At 39.1% G+C, this 26,157-nt stretch overlaps 1 protein-coding gene across 10 annotated transcripts in view; it reads left to right on the forward strand.

The window, feature by feature from the left end:
* The window catches only part of METTL25 (methyltransferase like 25), a 160,897-nt gene extending 142,476 nt beyond the window's left edge, over positions 1-18,421 (forward strand). For 3 of the 10 annotated variants that reach the window (XR_006600903.1, XR_002159913.2, XR_002159915.2), the window contains 3 exons: positions 9,811-9,914; positions 11,184-11,272; positions 16,894-18,421. The gene's annotated coding sequence lies outside the window, so the exon portion shown is untranslated. Of the gene's footprint in view, positions 1-9,807; positions 9,915-11,183; positions 11,273-11,617; positions 11,662-16,893 lie in introns of those variants that run through there. The other 7 variants (XR_006600904.1, XR_002159910.2, XR_006600906.1 and 4 more) reach the window with 4 other exon arrangements.
* Positions 18,422-26,157: the final 7,736 nt, after the last annotated feature.

Genomic DNA, 26,157 nt, shown 5'->3' on the forward strand with positions numbered 1-26,157 from the left:
ATTCTGATCTCAATACAGCTGTGTTTGAGGGAGGAGGGAAATCCCAGTCCCCGTACTTCTCCGCCATCTTAATTCCTCAGTCTAATGTTTCTTTTTTTTTTTATTTTGGAGACAGAGCAACAGAGGAAGGATAGACAGGGACGAGAGAAAGAATCACAAGCAGGCTCCGCACTAGCAGTGCAGAGCCAGATGCAGAGCTCAAACTTACAAACCATGAGATCATGACCTGAGCCTAAATCTAGAGTTGGACGCTCAACTGACTGAGTCACCCAGAGAAGGGGTTTTATAAAGACATCTCTTATAAATAACTTTGAAAATTCCAAAGCAAAATTTCAAAAGTAGTCAACCATACAGATGTCTACACATCATAATGTTAAGGCATAACATTCCAAAAGCTGGTGAGCACAGAACAATGCATAAGACTTCAACATAAGAGGTACATGATGTATTTCTTAGCTACCAATACTTCTGTTTCTGGACACTGGAGTGATAAAAATTGGAGTCCACTCCAATGGCATACTTCCTTGTCCAAGGATTAGTTTCCAGTTACAGATAATATATGGGAAGCAAAGATTAAGCAGGAAATGTCCCGCATCACTTATTTTTCTCAAGTAAACTGAGTTTAGAGCTTACTACTCAAAAATGCAATCCATGGACCAACGGCACCAACATCACCTGGCAGCTTGTTAAAATGCAGGACCTCAGTCCCTATCCCAAACCTACTCAATTAGAATGGGTATTTTAAGGAGATTCCCAAGTGTTTCACATTTGAGAAGTCAGTCTTAAAATGGTTCTTCTGGGATGGTTTTATGCCCAAGAATATGGAAGACCCTGCCAGGCTTTGTTAGTGTCTGCTGCATTCCATTCCCAGGTTGGGGAGCATGCAAATCCTAAGGGTATGCAACAGCTTCGCCCTAAATGGACCAACATCTTGGCTTATGCTCAAGAAGTCTGTATCTAAGAAGGTTAGATCCCCCCTTCTTCAGTCACTGCCAAGGAATAAATGCAAGGGAAACCAGAATCTCACAAACCCCCTCTACCTTCAGCTGACATTCTTTATTTAACAGGCATTACTCCACGAGGACTTGTTAATAAATTTTGGGTTTGAATGGTGGGTTTTTTTCCCAACCATTTCTCACAATTGACTATGGCAATATTTTTTAATTATAATGTAAAGGATTTAATGTGGAAGTAAATTTTAATAATGTGAAAATGTTCTGTATTGTCTAGATATCTCCCAGAAAGCTCTAACTTCTAAAAAATATATATAGCAATTATGAACAACTTTTCAAAAGGCCTTCATATCTTTTGGTGGACTTTCTACACCATATGCTGTGCTTCTCCTGTTTATCTCTGATTATGGTATCTTTTCACCCATGAGATCTTTTCATATTAATAAAGATAGCAAACCACCTGGCATTGGAATTTGCACAGAATTTATGAAGAAAGTCAAGATACGGTAAATCTATCGAGGCAAACAAGTCAGGTTCTTGGGCTGAAGTTCAAATCTCCTTAACATACAAGCTGTCATTTTTACAAATCCATGAAAAATGAGTGAGGAATTTGGCCCTTGAATAATTTGGTCATGCCATGTAAAGCTCTTTACATTTTCTTTTTTTGTTAAAAAAAAAGTGAAGAAATACATTTAAATTACTTATATTCCCACTAGCAAGTAGTTATTTTCGGTTGGTCCAAATGCATGCATTGTTTGTATTTGCCTTAACAGTCAACATAGCCTTCTGTATTTTGCCTCTTTTACTTAATATTATATAGGAAACATTTTCCCATGACTCTACACTGCCTTCAAATGAGCATTTTAATGACTTCATAAAAGTCCATCCTAATGAGATATATTCTGTTTACCCATTATTTTATTGTTAGACCTTTAGGTTGTTTCTAACTTCTTGAATAGTCTCAGCCTATATATTTTTACATAAACTACAAGGAAATGTAGGCAATCTACTAATGACTTGACAGAAATCAATTGAGATAACAAGTCTTCTATATAAATGTGCCAATAAACTTAATTCAAACATACGCTCCAAAAATGCCCAAATGGCCAGTCACAAAATGTAAAAATAAATGCAAAGAACTTTTTTATATACTCCATATGATTGTAAAAAAATAACCTATAATTTAATCTTTGTTGCAAACTTTTTCTATGCCCCCAAAAAACAATTCTAATCTAGTAAATGCTAACAGCATATAGTTTAACTGAAAGTATGACTAGACACAGAAGGCCAACTTAAACAGATGTCATAATCAAAAAAATATTTACCCCACTTACATGTATTAGTTAATAGATGTCAAAATGGCCAGCTTGACAGGAAGAGAAGAATGGGGCCACTTCAGTTATAGATTTCATTGAATCTCCCCAGAAGTTCCATTTTTATTGGCCTCATATTCAGTCCAAAGGTGTTGCATAAGCCCCTTCCTGGCAAGCAGGAATACATCATCAATTTCTTTGACAGTTTTGAAAGTCTACTATTCAAATTGCTCTTTCACCATCCCAGTCTCCATGGAAGGTTCCAATATGTTAACATAATTCCAGACTCACTGTTCTCAAATGTGCTGGCATCTGAGCAGCTCTCTGTGAAGGAGTCTTCTTGAGTGGCCAGATCTGTTTAAAAAATTTTGGAGGTGACTCCAACATTATATTTCTCTTACACACGTACATACCATTCATACAGAGTGTCCTTGGCAACTACTCAATTTTTAAAAGGTTTTTTAAACTCCAAAACGACATGATGGGTTATAATAATAATGCCAAGTAAATATTTATTGAGTGCCTGTGTCACACTAGGTGCTGTTCGAAGCACTTTATTAACTTATTCAGTCCTCACAATAATCCTAAGAGGAAGGGACTATATTATTTCTGCTGCTTTACTAAAGACGAAATTCAGAAACAGAGGTCAAGCCACTTGCTCCATGTAGGAGGAGGCAGGAAGAAAGCCATGGTATGGTGAAGTCAGGATTCAAATCCAGGCATTCTGGCTTGTGACTCTAACCTCTTAATCACTGCAGCTACTGTCTTACCGTTTGATCACTTGAGGGTCTTCTGTGTTGGTCTTCCATTTTTTCATTTCCTCTTGAGTAGAGTAAGATATTGGTGGATGCATAACCCTGTAGACCTCAAGCAATTGATGATCTTTTGGTTGCTCTGCCTCTCAGTGGGTAGGTATCATAGTCTGCCAATCAGATGGAACTCTTTTTGTAAATGGCTAGCATAATATATGGGGTTTTTTCTTAGAAAATGTTCAGTATTAAAGTGAAGGAAAATAGGTGTGCAACTAAAATTATATGTAAGGTAATTTTGAATTTTCTATCTGAAATAATAATAGATAATTCCTTTATGTTTTATACTGGAAAATTAAAGCTGAGAGTTCAATTCACTTTCCCCAAAATTATCTAGCTAAAACTCGGAGATGCTAAAATATAAAATAAATGACAATTATGGACAATATTCACTCAGTGGCATGTCTAGAACAAGAGACAAGGCCCTTCTCAAACACCTCTCTTCTCATACGTAACTAACAGCTACTTCTTCATCAGTGACCACCCTCAGCCCACTTTAATGATCCTGCCCCCAATTAAAAAAAAAAAAAAAAGCAAAACCAGTAATTGAATTTCCCTAGCTTTTTTACAACCTCCAATTCAAAACTGGACCCCATGGTTTTCAATCCTGTCTATAACCATACAATACAGGCCTAAATCCTATAAGAAGCTCCTAAAAACTCTACAGAGTCAACCTACAATTCCTCTGGAGTGCATTCCCTCGGCTGCAGTAAGTGAAATAAATCTAACTTGGACTACAGGTTTTTTTCCTATGCTCTTTGGTTGATGGGCTGTAACAGTTGTCTAGACCATCTGACTAGATGAAAGGTGGTTCTAAGGTACACTGAAGAGTAATATTTGGGAGAAAACTGACAGTTCCATTTTGAATATATTGAGTATAGAGTAATTTGAGAAGTTCAGGCAGTGTTAAAGAAGCATTGGTCTGTAAGGGTCTGTAGAGAACAAAGAGAAGCATGAATATAAGAAGTCATCAACATATAGATGGAAATTAAAGCTAGGACATGGATGAGACTACTCAGTGCAAAAAGCACAGGGAGAAAAATATGGGGAAGCTAGGACTGAGTTTTAATGACCCCAGTATGAAGATTCTATAAAGAATGAGCAACAAAGGAGGCTAAGAAAGCATATTCAGAGATAAATCAGACGAAGAATATATCCTCACATGAACCACAGAAGATATTTCAGGGCCTATGGAGTGACCGATGGCTGAATTTTGAGAGATCAAGTAAAAAGAGAATGGAAAAATTCCCTTTGGAGTTCATTGATATTTTTTGTGAGAGATTTTTCATCATTTTGATGGGAGGAGAAGCCAGATTAAATGAATGAGGAGTGGGGCGCCTGGGTGGCGCAGTCGGTTAAGCGTCCGACTTCAGCTCAGGTCACGATCTCGCAGTCCGTGAGTCCGAGCCCCGCGTCGGGCTCTGGGCTGATGGCTTAGAGCCTGGAGCCTGTTTCTGATTCTGTGTCTCCCTCTCTCTGCCCCTCCCCCGTTCATGCTCTGTCTCTCTCTGTCTCAAAAATGAATAAACGTTAAAAAAAATAAATTTTTAAATGAATGAGGAGTAAGTGTGAGGTAAGCAAAGTGAAAAAAGAAAGGTCTTCCCAAAGTAGGGGCAGTGTGGTAGTGCTATATATAGTAGTTAAAAGAATGGATTCTAGAGAGAGACTGAGTTCAAATTCTAGTGTGTCCCTCACTAGCTGTGACCTTGGTTAGGGTGCTTAACTGATTTGTGCCTCATTTTTTTCCATCTGTCAACTGGGGGAAAAACAGTAACTGACCACTTGGGGTTGTGAGAAGGAATAGATCAATTAATAGAGATCTTTATAAATAGTACCCTTTCAATAAGGATTAGCAATAATTATTTCAAAAACATGAGACAGCATGACTCCATAGGGGCCTGAAAGTAGATCAGTGTGAATGGTGAGTATGGAGATAAGACCAAAGAGGGTGACAGGATCCTAGATATAGAAGACCTTGAATACCAGGCTAAAGAGGTACATTTCCTCTCACGGCATAAGGATACATTGAGGGAGTTTAAGAAGAGAGTGATATGATGATATTTCTATTTTAGAAAAACCACTCTAGTTATAGACTAGAGGATAGATTGAAGTAGAATCAGGCTAAAGGCTGGAACAGCAGTTAGGAGCCCATTTCAGAAACCTAAATGAAAACCGATAATGCCTGAATTAAGGCAGAAAGTAGAAATGGAATAGAAAATAATAGTAATTCAATGAGGTAAAATTATCATGACTTGGTTACTCATTGTGTATTTTAGGTGAGGGAGAGAATGAAGTCTAGGATACTCACCCTTTACCTCCCCCCAGATTTCTAGTTTGGGTGGCTAGCTGAGTAGTACAGCCATTTACTAGGGAAGAAAGTCTAGGGTTGCCTGAGAATTAAGATGATTATTATTCAATTCTGGATATGCTATGTCTGTGCAACACCCAAAGGATACATATAGCCAATATACAGTCTAGATCCCATAGGAAAGTTAGAGCTCAAGATCCATACATGGTTGTCTAAGTTGAGCATTCCAGTGGTTACTGAGGAAGAATATCTAGAGAGAGAAGAGTACTGGTGGGGAAAAAATTTATTCAGAGAATTTATCTAGGAAAATAACATCAATTGACAATAGATAAATGTTAATAAGCTTAGGGGAAGGTGGTATATGGTGAAAAAGATGGCATAGGGTAGTTGGTTTTCTCTAAAGAAGGATTTCCAGAAGGCCTCAATAGAAAACGACAGCAATGGTGGGAGAATGAGTGGGAAGGAGGAAGAACACAGCAGTATAGATGTAAGAGCATGATGGGACTAGCTGATTGGAGGTACATGTGTCTTGTCCAGGTGACAAGGTGAAGGCATGTAGTTCCAAGTTTTTGGCAATTCAAACAAAGGCCAAAAGAGGCCTCTGATGGTGACTTTCTGTGTATGCTAATTACCTCATGTCAAGTGAGCTGTACTCACATTTCACGACCCATCTCAAATGTCACTTTCTTTGGAGCTCTTCCCCCAAGTGACCTTAGCAGGCTTAATTTTTCCTTCCTCTAAGTTTCCACAGTATATTAGCATACCTGTATCATTGTAAATAAAACATTCCCACTCTACAGTGGAATTCAAAGACATGTAAATGATTTCCCCAAGGTGACCCAGGTTTCCTGACCCCCAAGATCAGTACTGTTTCATTATATCCCTGCTCCGTTTCTCCAGGGACAGGGAGGAATCTCATGACTATAAACTTTTAGCCACTACAAGGGTTTATTCATTTAGTTAAGAAGTGTATAAAGGCTGTGTTGGATAAATAAGGTTTGCTTTAGATCCTATGTTCTGATTGCCCAGTAGAGGTCTTATGCCAGGATAACCCAATGCAGACCGGAATCTGACAGATTTGGATACTGGCTTGTCATTCTAACTCAAAGGCAAGACCCTGGTTATGAGAATATCATGGATATAGGCAGGATGTTAAAAAAAAAAAAAAAAAAAAAACAGTAGGAGAATGATTAGACTCAAAAAAAATTTTTTTAATAAGTAAATAACATTGGGCCTTGAATTAGAAAGCCTGTTCTGTTCTTGGTTTGGGCACAAGGTATATGACCCTGTGCAAGTCACTTCACCTCTCCAGGTCTGTTCCCTTATTTATGTTATGAGTTAGAGTTGATGATTTCTAAGATATCTTTTAAGTGGCCCTGTCACCATAGTCACGGCTAGGTGACTGGGTGGACTGGGTGGACTGCCCCAGCCTGCTGGCAGAGCTGGCAGAAACCCCAGTAAACAACATCACGGATCATTCCAGGACAAGCTGTGCTGTGAAGCAGGTCTGCCAGTAGCCTGACTTTCCCTGGTGAGCTGCACTCAGCAGCAGAGCCTACTCAGTCTTAAAAGGACTAGGACAGTTACCCTACCTTTGATTTTCTGTGGGATCCCTTAGGGAGATCTTAGTATCTGCAGGAACATTAGATTATCAATTACCTCATAGGGAGGACATGAGATGAGCAGGAGTGAAGACAGAGAGACTTTGCAGAGTAGACTTCAATGCCCTTTGCCAACTTTTTACATTTCCTACAAATCACCCATAATGCTTCTCCTGCCCTTCTTCCCACAGTCTCATTTAAAGAGATCCTTTCTAGGGGTGTCTGGGTGGTTCAGTCAGTTGGGTATCTGAATTTGGCTCAGGTCATGATCTCACAGCTTGTGAGCTCAAGCCTCGCATCAGGCTCTGTGCTGACAGCTCAGAGCCTGGAAGCTGTGTCTTCCACTCTTTCTCTCTGCCCCTCCCCCGCTCACTCTCTGTCTCTCTCTGTCTCTCAAAAATGAATAAACATTAAAAAAAAATTTAAAGAGATCTGTTCTAGGGGCGCCTGGGTGGCTCATTTGGTTAAACAACTGACTTCAGCTCAGGTCATGATCTCGTGAGTTCTCGTGATCTTCATGGGTTCGAGCCCCATGTCCGGCTCCATGCTGACAGCTCAGAGCCTGGAGCCTGCTTTGGATTCTGTGTCTCCTCCTCTCTCTGCCTCTCCCCTGCTTGTGCTCTGTCTCTAAAATAAATAAAGATTAAAAAATTTAAAAAAATAGAGATTATTTTCTAAAATAAAAATAATACAAAATAAAGAGATCCTTTCTTTTTCTAAGGGTAGTTCTTTTCTCTGTGCCCGTAAGTCCAGACCCACTGTCCTACTCCAGAACAAGGGCAAATACCTAAAACAATAAAATATATGTTTGAGAAGAGGAAAACAAGGACAACTACCACTAGACTCTGTGTCTTGTATCAATATCATCACCCTCCCCTTCCTTGCCTTTATATTACAAAGTTTGAGGTTAAGATCCTTGTTGATGGGAAGCCACAACTCCATGTCTCCACATTATGCCTTCATTTATTACCAACTCACAGCAGCCAGAAGCCTCTCCACCATCCCAGCAACTGGCCAGTGCCTAGCTGGCATCCATATCATCAGATCCAAAGGACTCTTTTTTTTTTTTGACATTTATTTATCTTTGAGAGACAGAGACAGAGCACAAGCAGGAGAGGCAGAGAGAGAAGGAGACACAGAATCTGAAGCAGGCTCTAAGTTCTGACCAAACTGTCAGCACAGAGCCAGACACAGGGCTCAAACCCACGAACCGTGAGATCGTGACCTGAGCCAGAGTCAGCTGCCCAACTGACTAAGCCACCAAGTTACCCCATCAAAGGATTCTTTCTTGATCATGCTATGGTATCTGCCATTGTGGAAAACTACCACCTTTATTTAAACTTTCTTAAACTACAGATGTCATTCAACCTGACATTTTTTTTTTACTCATCACCCCATATCTTCAGCCGAAGGGGTGAGACTGGGCAGTCGTATTTTATATCAAAGACCACAGGTGATAGGAGTGGGAGTACACACCTGGTCAAGGCAGCTTAGATCCCTGATGTGATCTGGCTCAAAAAGAAGAGTCAGACCTATCAGATTCTCTTTTTCTCAGGAATGTGAAATAAAAAACACTTTGGCATTTTGGCATAGGAGCTAATAGGTCATGATGTATAAAGAGATTCTGGAGGCAATGTTTGACCACGTGAGGCCAAAATTATAAGAGTTAGAAACTATGAATGAGCAGAGGAAAAGATCCTGAGAGAGAAGAGATAAAGCCAATACAGAGAGTAATGAGCTGTAAGATTCAGGGAGGTGGAGGGAACTTCTGACCTCCAAGACCTTCCTTCCTGGAAACCAACAGCTTCTCTAGAGTTTTCTCCTTCCACTATTTATTCTCTCCCCCATTCTTTGAAGACTATTCTCTATTTGTTCTTTAAGTATTAGGGGTTTTTGGTTGTTGTTGTTGTTTTCCCTTTGAGGACTCTGACCTTGGACCTTTTTCAATCTACACACTTTCAAAGAAACATGGTTATGGCTTCCAAAACTGCCTGTATCTGATGATGCTCACTCAGATCTTAATTTCTAGGCTAGCTCTCTCTCCTGAATCTCTCTCCTGAGCTTTTGGCCACGTTTACCCAACTGCCTAATGGACATTGCTGTTCCCCACCTCAAAATCAACATGTAAAATTAAAACTTTCCTGTCAAACCCACTTTTCCTCTGATACTGCTTTTCAGTGAAGGAAACTTGCAGCTGAAAACCAAAATCACCCTAGACTTCTCTCTCCTTCCAATCCATTTGGACATTAAGTCATTTTCATGCATCCTCTTCTACTTCTCTTCACTGCTTCTCCTCTCCAGTCCTGCTGCTACTAAGTTCAGGGCCTCATAACTGCCCTCCTGGTTTTCTTGGTGTTTAAACTCCTATCCCTGCCTGTAACTCTTCTGTGGCCTTCCCATTGTATTAAAGGAAAATCCAAACTCTTTAGCATGGCATCAGAATCTTCCATGATGCTTTTCCTGGTTACTTCATCAATATAATATTCTGCCAAACTCCATCCAACCACAGTTTCAAGGTATCCGGACTTTTTGTGACTCCAACAACATCTCAAGTGTTGCCTCTGTCTGGACTCCTCTCACCGATCCCTCTTCCAGGAAGGCTAACATCCCTTTCTCTTCCAGTCAACACTTTTCCTAAGTCATCCTTCAATATTTATGATCCTGCCTCCACATATAAATCACTATCTTTTTTTATTATGTCCCAACTATACTCTGACCAGATGTATATGACTTTATGACATTTACTTTTAAAATGTTTGTATTCCTCTACTTAATCTGGAGGGGCAGAAAATATATCATTTTTACTGTTTGTCCTATGCCTAGCAGTGAACATGTTCAGAAGATGCTGTGGAGGAAAGGGAGGAAATGAATACACTGATCCTCCATGGGATAAAACTGGCCTATCCTCTGACAGAAAAGACTAATGCCAGGTAAGTGAAGTCATGAAATTTTATGGTCATAATTAAAAATGCCTACCAAACAAGGAAAAAACAAAAACCTCTCCTACACTGAGCAAGAAAGTGCACCATCCTCTTCTTCAGAAAGTGTAATGTTACCTCAAGTAATTGGAAGCAGAAACCTCTCAAAGGTTCCCATAATGATAACTAAGAAAAATGTAGCATTTTCCCAGACTAAACAGAAGCCCTCAAAAATATAAAGATTTGGGGGACGTCTGGGTGGCTCAGTCAGTTAATTAAGCACCAACTTCAGCTCAGGTCATGATCTTGCAGTTTGTGAGTTCTAGCCCCAAGTCAGGCTCTGTGCCTACAGCTCAGAGCCTAGGATTCTGTGCCTCCCTCTTTCCCTGCCCCTCCTCTGCTCACGCTCTCTCTCAAAAATAAATAAACATTTAAAAAAATACACATATAAAGATTTTACGTCTACATTCCTATCCTTGAGAATATCAAGGATATGAGGCTGGAAATTGCTCAATTTAGACCCTGATAAGGTGAAAATGGAGCCCATCACAGGGAATGGTCCCAGTACCCTGGCAGAAAGAGGCAGGAAACACTCTGTCACAGCTGAGAACTGTGCTAAAGAGTCAATTAGTCCCTAATTAGCTAAGCAGCCCCTGATGCTGCCCGGCTTGAGAAAATGCTTGAGGACAGTTTAAATAGGAATGTCTCTTAGTAACAATCTCTGTTTAAGATGTAATAAATGACTCATTCAATCCAGGATGGGAGAGGACCTGGCTGCTCTAGACTGGGGTCCTCTGGGCTATGAGTCTAGTCTCAGGTGTCTCTACCCTTTGCCCATTCTGTCTCAGTGCCACCTACCTGTCTAGGACTGAAGGAAACTGGCTAAAACTTGGGAGGCACACTAAGACAGCCTGGGGAGGACACACTGTAGAAGGCACAGGAAATAGGGAGGGGTCCTTGCAAAAAGGGCTCCATTGGCCAAGGGCTCAGCACTTGACAGCTTCTGGGGGGAAAAGGACCTGAGAGAAAGAACTTTTGCCTGTCAAATAGACACACAAGCTGAATATTCCAATCAAGAGTGGGAAGCTGCTTTGGCTTCTACATTGTGAAAATGATTGTCTTCCTTGACACATCCTAAGGGAGAAAAGGGTAGGCAATGCATAATTCTTCCCTTGACTGTTCTGTCCCAGGGCTCCAGGCAGAGTTGAGCTGGATGCTTGCTCACATTTCCTGTGTGAAATAGTCTCTTCACATTCTAGTTCCTGCTTTCTTATTCTCCAGGTTTCCTCAGAGAATAATGTGTGTGTCAATTCCTGTGGGAAACATTTGCTGATATTCTGCCCACACCTCCACCGCCACCCAAGTGAAGGGTAAGAACATCATCTAGGTCACTCCCATGTGTGCTCATTGGAGCACACAGATTGTAAATTGCAATGCCTGCTTCATTATCAGCCTAGTACAACCTAAGTTCCTCAAAGGGAGGAACCATGTGATATACCTTTGAATCTCCAGATTCTGACCTGGAGCATTGTCTAATCTCACATGTTTAATAAAGGTTTATTGAACCTTTTTAATAAGGTGAAATAGTATATAATATTATGTTATATTATACTTTTATATAATATAAATGAAATAAAGCAGGACTGGTAATACAGCAATATTCTAAAAGTCAGTTTTTTTCTATTTTTTTAACGTTTTATTTATTTTTGAGACAGGGAGAGACAGAGCATGAACAGGGGAGGGGCAGAGAGAGAGGGAGACACAGAATCTGAAACAGGCTCCAGGCTCTGAGCCATCAGCCCAGAGCCCGACGTGGGGCTCAAACTCGCGGACCGCGAGATCGTGACCTGAGCTGAAGTCGGACGCTTAACCGACTGAGCCACCCAGGTGCCCCTGCAATATTCTAAACTGAAGCAATAAAGACACTTTAAATGGGAGACAACCCAAGTAATAGGTCTGTGAAATAGGAATACAGAAGGCAAATCTACACCATTTCTGTGCCATGGAGCCCTTTGCCAATCTGGAAATGTCTTTGGGCCCCTTCTCAAGCATTCTCTTTTAAAAACGTAGTAAAATACATAATATGACAAAGGAAACCAATTATATTGAGATCATTACTGAAAGAACTTTTTAAAATTATAATTTAGTAATATGTGTTTATTAACTCATAGAATAACAAGGTCAAGTGGAAGTTCTAAAAACTATAATTTTTAAGTAACAATAAATGTCAACAATGATGAGGTTTTTGGGGTGATAGGGGGGTTTGTGGGGCGAGCCGAAGGCCAAGAAAGAATTCTTAAAGAAGTATTTGGTGCAAAAAGGTGATTTTATTGAAGCACAGGGACGGACCTATGGGCATGCCCCAGGACCATGAAGAGACACTGGTTATATACTATGGAGCTGGGGGAGGTGAAGTCCTGGGCGAGTTTCCAGTGAGATTTTCATATGCTAAAGACTCACAGGATATTGGAGGCCTACCTACTGTCAAGCTAGGGTTGTTTTTCCCTCTAGCAAAACATTAGCACTAAAGACAGTAGGGAGTTCCTGGAGAAATATTTTACTCTGCCAGCCTCAAGTATATGTCAGTGGACTGCAGGTTATAAGGAAATGTAGTTCTATCTGCCATTTCCTTCTGGCTTTGTTTCCCACATCACTATGGAGGGGAGACTTAGGTCTTGCAGGACTACGATTTCTATCAGGTAGCCATTTGTTTTTCCCCTTTCCTTTGTTCTTAGGCAGCCAGGAGTGCTGGAGGAATATCACACATAGCCCACCTGGGGTGGGGGGGGGAGGGGGCGGTTTGCAGACTGTCAACTTTCCTTATGCTCCCTCATCAAACAATATTTGAAGATATCGGCCATAACAGCAATGTGACATGAAAATATCTGTGCCTTCTATTGGCAAGAGGTGCAGATACTGCAGTACCCCTGAGGTTTGTTGTCCACATTTGTGGGAACACTGAATTTCAGTTAGTGATGAGTGAAAATAAAGAAATACATTTTCTCCAAGAGGCAAGATCATGGATGCCCTGAATTTGTGGATTCCGTGAGTTCAGTAAACCCCCTGTCTGTGGAACACAGGAAAACAGAACACCTAAAGTAACAACCAAGAATAACAATTCTTTCATCTCAAATCAGTGCAGGCCTCTACCTACACTATATAGTACACAGCTGTTTCAGAGGTGCTTAGGCTTATGAAGGATATGAATATCCACTTTACACAAAATGTAACAGTTTATAAGGTTTACTATAAAACTACAGTAATAACAGCAGGGTGGTATTTGTTTAAAGATACTTATATAGGTGAATGACGCAGACCTAGTGAGTTCAGAAATCGACCCACACCTGTTCAGTCAGTTGACTTTTGACAAAGGGGCCAAAGCAATTCAATGGGTTTAAATACTTTTTTCAACAAGCATTGCAAACAATTGGATATCAAAAAAGCTTAACCCTCACCACATATCACATATAAGAAGTTACTTGAAATGGATCTTTGACCTGAATGTAAAAAAAAAAAAAAACACACAAGAAGAAAACATAGGAAAAAAATATTTGTGATCTTTTGTTAAGGAAAGATTTCTTAGGTATGAAAAACTGGAACCATAGTGAAAATTTTACAAATTGGACTTCATAAAATTTAAAATGTCTGCTCTTCAAAAGACACTATTAGGAAATGAAAAGATAGGACACAGATTGGTAAAACAAGCAAAATTTGCAAAGCTCCTACCTGATAAAGAGCTCGTATGCAGAGTACATAATTACACAAAAAGCTTAGTAGATAGAAAGGCAAAAGATTTGAACACCTATTTCACCAAGGAAGATGTGCAAATGGCAATGTCCGTATGTAAAAATACTCAACATCATTAATCATCAAGAAAATATTAATTAAAAGCACAAGGAGATACCACTATACAAACATTCAAATGATTAAATTAAAAGGGTTGATAATACTGTTAGAGACCACGTACAACAACTAGAGCTCTAAAAATTGTTCATACAAAGGCAAATGATACAGTTATTTTGGAGAACAGTTTGGTAGTTTTTTATAAAGTTAAACATACACTTCCCATACGACCCAACAATTCCATTCATAGGTATTTACCCAAGAGAAATGAAAACATATGTCCACACAGCAAATGTTAATAGTTGCTTCATTCATGTAGCTGAATGTCTATCACCAGCAGAATGGATAAAAATATTATGATATATTCATACAATGGGATACTTAACAACAAGCAGTGAATTACACACGCATGCAACAACATGGATGAACTTCAAAAGCATTACACTGAGTGACTAAGTGAAATATGCCAGACATGATAGACTGCATTCTGTATGGTTCCATTTACATGATATTCTAGAAAAGACAAAACTATAGAAACAGAAAATAGATTGATCACTTCTTGCCAATGGGCTGTGGGTAAAAGGAAGGGATTGTCTACAAAGAGGTATAAGGGAACTTTCTGGGGTGCTGAAAATATCCCACATGTTAATTTGGGTAGTGAATACACAATTTCTACGTTTGTCAAATTCAGTAAACAGTATACTTATAAAGGGTGGATATTGCTGCATGTAAACTGTATGTCAATAAAACTGGACTTTAAAAAAATTCTAAAGTTTTATCAGAGAGAAATTATAAATGATGTTTTGTGACTAGAACTAAATTGTCCTTTCAGAGAATTCAGTTTTAGGATTTTCCCCCCAAATGAAAGGCATTTGTGCATACTCTACAGACAGGAACAGATGCATTGGCTCACTATCTTATTGAGTTTGTACGCTATTTGGAAACTGAATTGCTTTGACAAATTACTTGCTAGGCAAGAAAAGCATTAAGGGATTATTTGTCCACCATGATTTCAAATTTTTCCCTAATGATAAAATCACTTGAAATAAAAGAGTGCAGCCAAAGTAGTTTTACTCAGGGAGATATTGTTTCATACATAGACATGTACAAAAGAGTATAAGCAAGAAAAGGAAATATACTCTAATTTTGAAATTTTTAAACTTACTTTAAATGTTATGATAATAGCAAACAATTTTAATGCTAAATAGCACATCTTTCAGATTTCCTTATAAGTGCTTCTCAACTTAAAGACTTGAAATCACATGTGAATGTGGGTGTTTAAACTTCACTTTACAAATTGAATCTTTACCTCTCAGACCACTTTAATACTCATTTTAATGCTGTTTGAGGATTCTGTTAGACTGTATCACTGTTTTTACTTGTTTATGTGCTCTAATGTTTTCCTGCTGTGCTATAGAACATTTTGCTTTAATAGGATTCTATGTATTTCAAGAATTTCTTTGTAAGTGATGTGCCTTTCAAAAAAAGCAAGGAGAAGCCTCAAAATCTTCATAAAAGCAATGTCCTTCATTCACTTGTTGATAGAACATTAACATTGTCTGCCTTATCCAAAGTAATTTATTTTCATTCACAGTTCATAGAATGTAGAACCACCACTTATTTTAAATGAGTTTGTATGTAACCGTCAAATTAAATGAGTTAATTTTTACCTTTGGGCCTTTTCAATGTATCGTCATAATAATAGTTGTTTTAATGAATGGCGATAATTTACTTTATATTTTTACTCAGTTTTTTTGCCAGAAAGACCAAACTAACTTCAAATATTTTTCATTTTTTCCAAAGATATGCTTGATCTCCAAGTAAGTATTTATTCTATTTACAGGAGGTCTATTCTTTCATATAACTAGATCTGCTGCTAATACAGGAACCACTAGCCACATGGCATTATTTAAATTAGTTAAAATGAAATAAAACTAAAATTTTCAGTTTCTTGGTCACACTAGACAAATTTCACGTGGTCAGTAGCCATATGTGGTCTGTGGCTATCCTGCGGGAGATCACAGATATGCAATATTTCCATCACTACTATTCTACTGGACAGAGCTGATCCAAATCAAAGTCAGGAAACTTTTTTCTTAAAGGCCCAAATAGTAAATATTTTAGAATTTATGGGCCAACAAGCAAAACTGAGGTTGCTATTTAGGTACTTAAAAAACATTTGAAAAATAGGTCCATTTAAAGATAGAAGGAAAAAACAAGCATTCTTAACTTGATGGCTACACAAAGCAGGCAACAGGCTGTATATCTTTCAGTCCTTGATTCATTAACCACATCTTTATCGAGCACATCCATGTTTTAAGCAAAGCTAAATATTAAGCAGAGCATAGTGAAGAAAACCTAGTTCCAGCTTCAGAACATAATAGGAAAGGTACTATAACAAAAATTGCACAATTAATCAATTATTATAATATAACAAATAAAATGATAGAGATAAACAGGGTGTTATAAAAGGAAGTAACAGAAGAACCTAAAGCCGTGTGAAAGATTGACTAATTCTAAAAATTATACATTATCTGCAACTAATATTATTTTGTAATATATGGCATCTACTGTTTATTGTAGACTTTCTAGGTGACCCATGTGAGAAAGATGCTATAAAAATTGATAAATCTAGGTAATATTTCTAAGTGGATTTATGTTTAAATGTATTACATTCCTATATACCATCTGTTTTATATATGTGAAGTGATAGCACATCTAAAAATTATATTTGCTAAAATAACACTCATTGATGTTTGGTGTTTTATTTTCCTTTACTAGAATCTTTTATAAGAATAAAAATGTATAAGTGAAATGCTTCCTTGTAACTGGAAAAACTGGCCACAAGTTAACTCCTAAAATGGCCCCAATATCCTATTAATTGCTTATACCAAAATTCAAATTGAACCCTTCACTAAACAATACAATGCGATGCACATAAAACTAGGCCAGTTCAACAGCTTTTTTAGAACGTACCATTTTTTTCATTTATGAGAACTCAGCATGCAAATCACGAAACCACAACAAAATAAAAATATATACTATACTCTCTTCCTATATAATGGCAATGTTCCTGAAGATCATTTTGGTTTTCTGAGCCCTTTATTGCACTTCACAGTTCATCCAAATGTGGCCTCTTTTATTGTAGTGTCAAGAACATGATATAAATCTAAATACTTCACCACCGAACATGTGAGAGACCTGAGAGAGCAGAAGCCATTCTAGACGCCACGTGCTTGACTGACAAATAGACCAAGCCGAAGTGGTTTAGAGATCACATCATGTGACATAGATCTGCTTTGTTTCGATAAATAAACCTAGAACTGTTAAAATATGGCCGATTACACATTGAGATGAGGGTGAAATAAAGAGAATGGAATATTTTCTGAGGTCATAACATTCAGTATTATTTCTACAATTTCACTATAATTAACGGGCCCAGGAGCAAATCCTTCTGCTGATCAGGTTTGAGTTGCTCTTTTACGGTGACAAATGAAGCACACCAAGAAAGTACAATTTGACATTCCCTTCATGGCTTCTTAGAACAATGCATGTTGGAATGAAGCAGAAAATAGTGGAGTTTAAAGACAAATTAAAAAAAGAAAAAGAGAAACAGTGACTGAATCCATCAAGACAAGATTCCACTTTTGAATGTCTACGTGCAGCTCGGCTCTTCCATTACCTCTGCATAATTTTCAGCAGGGAGTTGTTATTCTTTAATGCAACCCTGTATATAAATTAAAGATTCTGGCTCCCTCAAGGCAAATATCCTGAATTCATCTTTACTGAAAGAGAAAAAAAAATGTCATACCTTCTTAATCCAGAAGATTGAAGGTCCCACACAGGAATCAGTTCTTAATGTCATCTGGGATGGAGTCGTATTGACAACTAGCAGACATTTTCCTCATGGAGCATGGGACTTCTTCTGAGCACCCAGTGGCCAATCCATAGATGAGCTCATCTTGTGCCTCTTCCATCTGAGATCCCTTCTGTCTCTGGGAAGGAGCCCCGCGCTCTTTACTCACACAGTACCATCACCACTGAACCTGGGGGTACTCCTCTGATGGTTTCCATTTGCTGGAACGTTTGACACAGGAGTTGGTGCTTGTACAGAGGTGGAAGGGGGACAGGGTTGGCTGCTGGGGTCATAGGAGGTGGTGAGGTGGGAGTAATTAGCTGCCTTGAATCTACACCTGGCTTTGTTTCTGTATAGAACCTGTATCAGTTGGATCAGTGTGTCCTGATTCGTGAGATCTCAACCATATCAAAATGTCATTTGGCCCAAGTCCAGACTGTGTACTTTCATTTCTAATGTTCCACCGTAACCATCTATCACTGAGACCCATCACGTTTCCTTTTGATTACTCTAGCCCAGAAGAAAGCTAAAACATTTTCTGGGATCTCTTTTTCCCAGCCGGAGCTCTCTGCTTCATTCGAGAACAGTTCTCAAACCCTAACCTAAATGATGGCCAACCATTGCCAGCGTATTTCGGAAAGTGGTTCTCCTTTCTCTGGAATTTTTGTTTATGCTATTTCCTTACTTTCTGATATCATTAAAAATATGTGTTTTGTAGTTTATTTGCCTTTTTGTGGTTTTGTAGTCAATGTGTTGGCTTGCCATGACCTACTACATCTTGCCTGAAAGCAGACCTATTAAATTTATTTTTACATGCTGACATGTTTAATCTACCTCATTAATGCTTCTGTTCTATACAGCAAAAGAGAAGCCTATCACAATGTTGTCTCTCTGGTGAAGGGACAGAAATGAGTATAAAGTCGTACTTTACAGAATTTGGAAACAAAGTATAATCATTTTCGTTGGTATATATTTGAAGATACCACAAAAAGACACAAAACTGTTTTTAAAAAATTAAAAGCAGACAAAAAGCAAAGTTGAACATTGTCCAGTAGTGATGACCTATCTGTTTTAATTCAATAGTGACAAATTCCTAAAGTTGAAATATATTTCTTATTACATATTCATACATTTTATTAAGATATTTATTTTATTAATAAAATATTTAGGAATCTTTCTGCCCTCACTTGTGTCCTTTGAAACTTTGAGCAGCAGGACTGTTCACTGAGGAAAAGATTGGAGTGTGTTACCTGTTTCCACGCACCCCCCAGCACGTCCACCTCACATGCACACACCACCCACATACATAGACAAGTGGCACTTAATTGCATGTGAAGTTTGTCACCCTCCCCTATTCTGTTGGGTGCTTTAGGGGAACAGGTCAATACTCTCACCTACTGTTTTGTGATTTTTTTATTTTTTTTTATTTTTTTTTCAACGTTTATTTTTGGGACAGAGAGAGACAAAGCATGAACGGGGGAGGGGCAGAGAGAGAGGGAGACACAGAATTAGAAACAGGCTCCAGGCTCTGAGCCATCAGCCCAGAGCCCGACGCGGGGCTCGAACTCACGGACCGCAAGATCTGACCTGGCTGAAGTCGGACGCTTAACCGACTGCGCCACCCAGGCGCCCCCGTTTTGTGATTTTTTAAATGACCTTTTTATTTTGGAATAATTTTCCATTTACAAAAAAAGTTGCAAAAATAGAGTTCCCATATACTTATCACCCAGTTCCCTCTAATGGTAACATGTCACATTCCCATGGTGCATTGTCCAAACTAAGAAGCCAACACTGGTACATTACTATTAACTCCAGGCTTTATTCATATTTCAACAGTTTTCCACTAATGTATGTTTTCTGTTTTAGGATTGAGTCCAGGATACTGCCTTCTATTTAGTGTTTTGTGATTTTGTTTCAACCGATGTTTTGTAAAGTTCCACATTTAAGAATTCAATGTCCTGTTTGTGCTTATATACAATTACTGAATTTTCATCTGAAAATTGTTTTCGAGTGCAAAAGTGCCGTGTTTTTCACACTCCAAACTCCTAGGCAGGCCTCTAAAGACAACTTGTCCATTATTTATGACACTATATATTAAACTAACTGAAAATCTTCAAAATAATGCTTACTTTGTGCAGAGTCCATGAACTCCAACCAGAACACATAAAAGTCAAATTTGAGCAATAAATTTTGATTGATTCTGAAGTACCATTTAAGGCACTATTTTCTGAATAGATTTTCATGGAAAATATTTTTAAATATCGTTTTATAAAAAATATTTCCTATAGGATCTGAAAGGTCTTTAGGTAGATTTTTAGGAAAATGTCTGAACACTTTAAATACTATGTCATATTGCCAGAATGACAAATTGTTTAATTATTTTATTACAGTGATTTATCACTCAAGTTTCAGTACTCTGATCATTATTTTTTTCACTTCAACTAAACAACTGGCATTTTTCTGTTTTGTTCTTCTTGTTGTGTACTCTGAAGCACTTTCAAATTAAAAAAAAAAAAGAGGTTTTTATCTAGGGGCCATTAGTGAATGTGCATAAGCCATTATATTGAGTGAAATAAGCATTGTGTGACTGAAGATTAAATAAGGGAATGGATTATGGTTCCATTAAAGACACAAAGATATTCCTGGAAAAACTATGAAAATATGCTTTTCCATTAAGGAAAAACACTTATCAGCAGGGCCAGTCTGGGTAGAGATTGCCTACTATAATAGAAAGCAGATATTTCTTATACATGAGGAGGGCATTAGGCTTGAGCATAGTGTAACTGTCAGGTAGGACTTCAATTTCTGAAAGTTAAACTTGTAACTCACATCAGCCACAGATGACTAAAGCTGACACCAGTTCAAGGGGGCAGCCATGATTCTCGTTAAAGGTGGAAACGTTTGGAATTAAGACGATTTAGCCTAAAGAGAAAATGACTTAAGTAAGGGTCACACATTTATGGCTTGAAGTTTTATTTTGTTTGGCCCAGACAGTGTGTTTGTTTATTTGTTTTAATTTCAACGGGGCATTCCCTCCCTGGCTGAACCCAGTCCCCACCACACATGATGGTTTTCTTGCCCTGTGGCTACCAGTTACCACCACAGTTTACACAATGTTCCTATGAGAAAATGGCTCTGTTTCCACGGTGTTATTCAAAGTAGAAAAAGGAACTGTGTTTGAGAAGCCAGTGTTCTCCTTGCATTGATGTTTTTAATTGGCCCTGAGGATATTTGACCTCATGACCCTGGTAGAAAGGTGCCATAATATTCATCTGAAGGTAGTGGGCATTCCCCTGATTTTGAAGTTGTAATTAAGATTGGAGTCCAAACATACTATTTTTTACCTTTATCTCTTGCAGAAATGGCTTAGTGTTTTTAAGCCCAGACTCTGCAGCTGGACTGCATCAGTTCATATCCCCACTCTGCTGTTTATAATTATGTGTCCTCAGGCAAGCACTTAACTATGCCTCAGTTTCCTCAACTGTAAAAGGAGGGTAAATATAGGTCCTGCGCACAGAGTTGTTGTAAGGCTTCCATGGGTCGACGCGTGGGAAACACTGAAAACAGGTCTTGATATATAGAACGTGCCACCAGAGTGTTAGCTATTGTAGTTGTTACTCATTTTCTGACTGTGCTCATGTAGAATATATTTTACATTGGTCACATAACCTCCTAATTTATGAGTGACCGATAAAAAGAAACTCATCACGGTGTCTGGCCCTCCCCCACACTTTGTGCCTCCATGTGGCAGCACCAGCTCCAGGGTGTTGCATATTAAAGGAGGTAAATAACAACGGTGAATAAAATACATTCAGAAATGACAGGGACCTTAGAGATCATCTGGTCCAGGAGTTGGCAAACTTTTTCTGGAAGGGGACAGATTGAAAATATTTTGGCTTTGTGGCCATATGGCTTCTGTGGCAGCTACTCGACCCGGCTGTTGCAGCACAAAAGCAGCTATAGATGATATGGAATGAATGGGCGTGGCTACATTCCAATAAGACTTTTGGTGGACACTCAAATTTGAATTGTATATAATTTTTACATATCATGAAATATTACACTTCTTTTGATTTTTTTTTCAACCATTTAAAAATGTGAAAACCATTCTTAGCTCACAGGCCATAAAAAACAGGTGGACTGCTGAACTTGGCTGACCCTTGGTCTAGTCCAAAGCTTACAAACCCCAGTGCTTTCACCTGGGAATTCCACTGGGAGATTTTTTTGTTGAGAAGTAAAGCTACCTGAGCCCAACTCCAAACCCACTAAATAAAAATCTCTGGGTGGTGGGCAATGGAATCTTTGCTGTGAACATGTTCGAGGAACCGCACTTTGACAAACTACCCAAGGCCTTCACGTGAATATGGAGGGACTTCATGGCCCTCTTCAAAGATTTAGAAATGATTTATGAAGGTTGAGTATTACAAGTACCACACTGCAAAACTGAATGGGATCCCTTGTGGCTTAAATTTTTTAAATTTATTCTTTATATTCTTTTATCCTTATTTTCAAATTCTCCTGCCAACAAAGGTCATTATTTTCTTTTACTATGTTGTAAGGATGTGGTAGCACCTTGAAATTACCCTAAAATAACTGCCCATTTGAGAAATCTTATTTTGTGTTTTGTCACAAAAACATGTGCATATTTTTTGACACATTCTTCGTGGTAACAAAAATAAGATGAAATAAAATCTGGATGCACCTGGGTGGCTCACTCAGTTGAGCGTTTGACTCTTGATTTCAGCTCAGGTCATGATCTCATGGTTGGTGAAATGGAGCCCTATGTCACATTCTGCACTGACAGCACAGAGCCTACTTGGGCTTCTCTCTCTCCCTCTCTCTCTGCTCCTCCCCCACTCAGTCTCTAAATAAATAAATTAAATAATAAATAAATAAATATCTGAAAACAAATGGCCTGGTGAATGAATTCTGGTGCCTGCTTACTTTAAATATTATGCCTGTACTTCCCTGGAGGAAGGATGTCTATTACATACCAATAACATCCAAAAAAAGGGCAGAGGAATATATATAATATAATTCCATTTTCATTAACAAAGGAAATATTCTGGCATTTGATGACATTGGTTACCTCAGACAGTTCGGACTGGAGGGGGAAGTGGAGGATGAAAGACTATTTAACTTTTTCTTTAAATACATCTTTATTGTTTGACTTTTTACAGGAATGGTTTTAAAATAGAAAAAGTTTAAAGTGTAAATTAGAAAAAAATCTCTAATAACCTTCATAGTCTGTTTGGGACAAGAATCCATTTTCCCGATAAGAAAAGGAGGTCTGCTTTCTGAGACTCACCAACTCCAGCCAAGTGGAGAAAATTTAATTTATAATGTGAATCTGCCTGCAAAATCACACAATTATCATCGTTTCTTCCTAACTCAAGTCAGCAGTTGAAGAGAATCTTTGAAGTGGAACTCCGTTATATAAACCTCATTGAAAGTCAGGTAGAACCCTGACATTGAGTGAACCCCTGCTTTACTCAACAAGTCGGAAAGAGGCAGGCTATTCTGCTTTTCTGGCCTTATTTTCAATACACAGAGAATAATTTCAATAGCCTAATGGTTTTCTCCATTACAGAAAGTTTTTTAGAAAAGTAATCCATCGAAATAGTTGCTAATTACACAGCTCCCCTTAGACTTCCGCTTTGCAATAGTGTTTTCTCAGCAACAGATTTCTTAAGAATTATGGAGAGCACGTTACCAAATGTTCATCTAAATTATTCCGTTTCATTGTGGCACAACTGTCATTTCCATGTAATTACATTTGAGCGTTAGGTAACTGATGCTTTCTTAAGTAAAGAGAGGAAAATAGATGAATCTAATAGCTCTATGAAGAAGTTCAAAATTAAATACACTCAAGTTCAAAGTGAAAATTTCAAGACAAAAAGGGAAACTTCATTCTCTAATTGCAATTTATCCATTTGTGCACACAGCGTTGAGTGTCTACATGTCAGGACCTACGCTAGTAAGTGTGTATGTGCTATCACCCGAAGACAGAGGCTCGTCTTTTTACTCATTTAGAAAAAGGAAGCTCTGAGAAGCTGGGTAACATGCAGTCACACACTGGTAAATGAACAGAGAATTAATGCAGGTCTATGTGTGTATGTAACAAACATTGTTGTAGCACAGTTGCCAGTCACTGTTTAAATATGTTATGAATGGGGCGCCTGGGTGGTTCAGTCGGTTAAGCGTCCAACTTCGGCTCAGGTCACGATCTCACGGTCCGAGAGTTCGAGCCCCGCGTCGGGCTCTGGGCTGATGGCTCAGAGCCTGGAGCCTGCTTCTGATTCTGTGTTTCCCTCTCGCTCTGCCCCTCCCCCGTTCATGCTGTGTCTCTCTCTGTCTCAAAAATAAATAAACGTTAAAAAAAATTAAATATGTTATGAATATTAATGTATTGAATCTTCATAATAACTCCAGAGGGGGGGGGGACTTTTGACCATACAGTTTATAGGTGAGTCCATTCAGAGGAAGGTTACTCAAATGACAGAGCTGGACTTGAAACCCATGCAGTCAGACTCCAGAGGCCTGTTTTGACCCGTCCCACTACATGGCCTTTTATGTCCTAAAGGCTTTGTCGCCCCCTGCAATGGGCTGTTTTGGAAGTCAGACTGACACATAAGGACAGAAATAGAGTGGATTGGGTGCTGAAGTCAACAGTAGTGACTATAACGTTTGGAACTCTGTCATATTAAGTGACTGAAAAAAATCCAGCTCGTTGCTTCTGGGAAAAGAGGAGGAGAGAATTTCTTGTATCATGCTATGGACTGCGTTGTTCATATGCTAAACCCTAACCCCCAACGGGACTGTATTTGGAGACAGGACCTATAAGGAGGTAATTAAGGTTAAATAAGCTCATAAAGGTGGGTCCTGATACAATAGGATTAGTGTCTTATAATAACAACCTGACTGCCCCCCTCACCCCTGTCCTTCTCTTCCCTGGGGACACACAAAAAGGAGGTTCTGTGAGCAGGATGACAGCTACCTGTAAGCCAAGAGAAGAGACCTCAGAGTGAAACTGGCCTCACTGGAACCTTGATCTTGGACTTCCTGCCTCCATAAGCATGAGAAATAAACTCCTGTTGTTTAAGCCACCCAGTGTATAGTGTTTGTTATGGCAGCCCGAGCACACTATTTACATGATGGCTCTGAAAATCCTGAGGTTAATCTAATTCGGCACAGATGGATTCAGGGGCTCAAATGACAATATTAGGTTCTCAATCCCTCTCCTCCTCCCCTGCCCTCCTTTTTACCCATTCTTGTTTTTGTTTTCCTCTGAACTGACCACATTCTCAGGTCACCATCTGCTAAGTGCCCCCGCCCCCCACAGGCTGACGTGATACTCAGTCACTAGCTCATCCTAGTGGTGCTAGTGCATAAATCCCAAGGGGAGGAACACTTCTCTCCCCCCACAGTTCTGACAAAAGGGAACAATTGAGCCTCACTAACTAGCTTGGGCCAGATCCCTGAACTAATCACTATGGATTGGCTAGGTCCAGGTTACTTATTTCCCCCTGGAGCAGACAGCCTGGAGGCAGCCCCTTTTGAGCTATTGGCTGGGAGTGGAGCACGGTGGTTCCCTGGAAGAAAATCAAGATGGCTGCACCAGAAGAGAGAGGGGATCCCAGGCTGGCAATACTAGTAAGTCCACTGCGGTGTTACCAACCTTCTACTAGGCTGCTAATTGTCACAGCAAACTGTGCACTGAAATGACTTGGGATCTTGTAAAAACTACAGATGCCAGAGGCTTACAGTTAGAGATTCTGTTTAAATACTTTTCTCAGAAGACTTTCAGTGTTGCAGAGACCAGGGGCTCTACTCAGAGATACTTAGCTTTTTTATTTGGTAGCTTAATGAGATACAGTCTTTTCAGGTTTAAGTTATTGGAAGCCAATAAGAGTGTGATATTGTGATTAATATATATATCTGGTCTTCATCACTGTTTCTGGCACAGAGCTCCTAAAACCCTTGGAATTTCTTAAGTGATGAGAGTGATAATGGTGTCTTCATATTCCTAACAAACCTCTTTCAACCTCACCTGACTTTATGTTAATGATGCAATTTATGGAAAGCACCAAAGGGTGAGGGCTGGTTGCCAGTGTAACCAACCAAGTGGTTAGAAGGTTGGAACTTTCAGGCACACCCCCTGACCTCTTGGGAGGGGAAAAGAGCTACAGGTTAAATCAATTATCAATAGTCAGTATTTTAATCAATCATGACTATATAAGGAAGCCTCCATAAAAACCCAGAAGGAGTAGGTATGGAGGCCTTCCAGGCTGGTGAATACGTAGAGATTTGGGGGGAGTGGCACCCAGATTGGGCATGGAAACTCTGTGCCCTTTCCCTGTTCCTCGCCCTATGCAACTCTTTCATCTTGCTGTTCCTCAGTTGTATATATAATAAACTGGTAATCTAGGACATAAACTATTTCTCTGAGTTCTATGAGCGAGCTTTAGCTTTAATCCAACCTAAGGAGGGGGTGACTGGAACCTCTAACTTACGCCTAGTGGATCAGAAGCACAGGTGACAAACTAGGCTTGCAAC

This window comes from Felis catus, chromosome B4, assembly GCF_018350175.1.
Source record: "Felis catus isolate Fca126 chromosome B4, F.catus_Fca126_mat1.0, whole genome shotgun sequence".
Classification (NCBI taxonomy): domain Eukaryota; kingdom Metazoa; phylum Chordata; class Mammalia; order Carnivora; family Felidae; genus Felis; species Felis catus.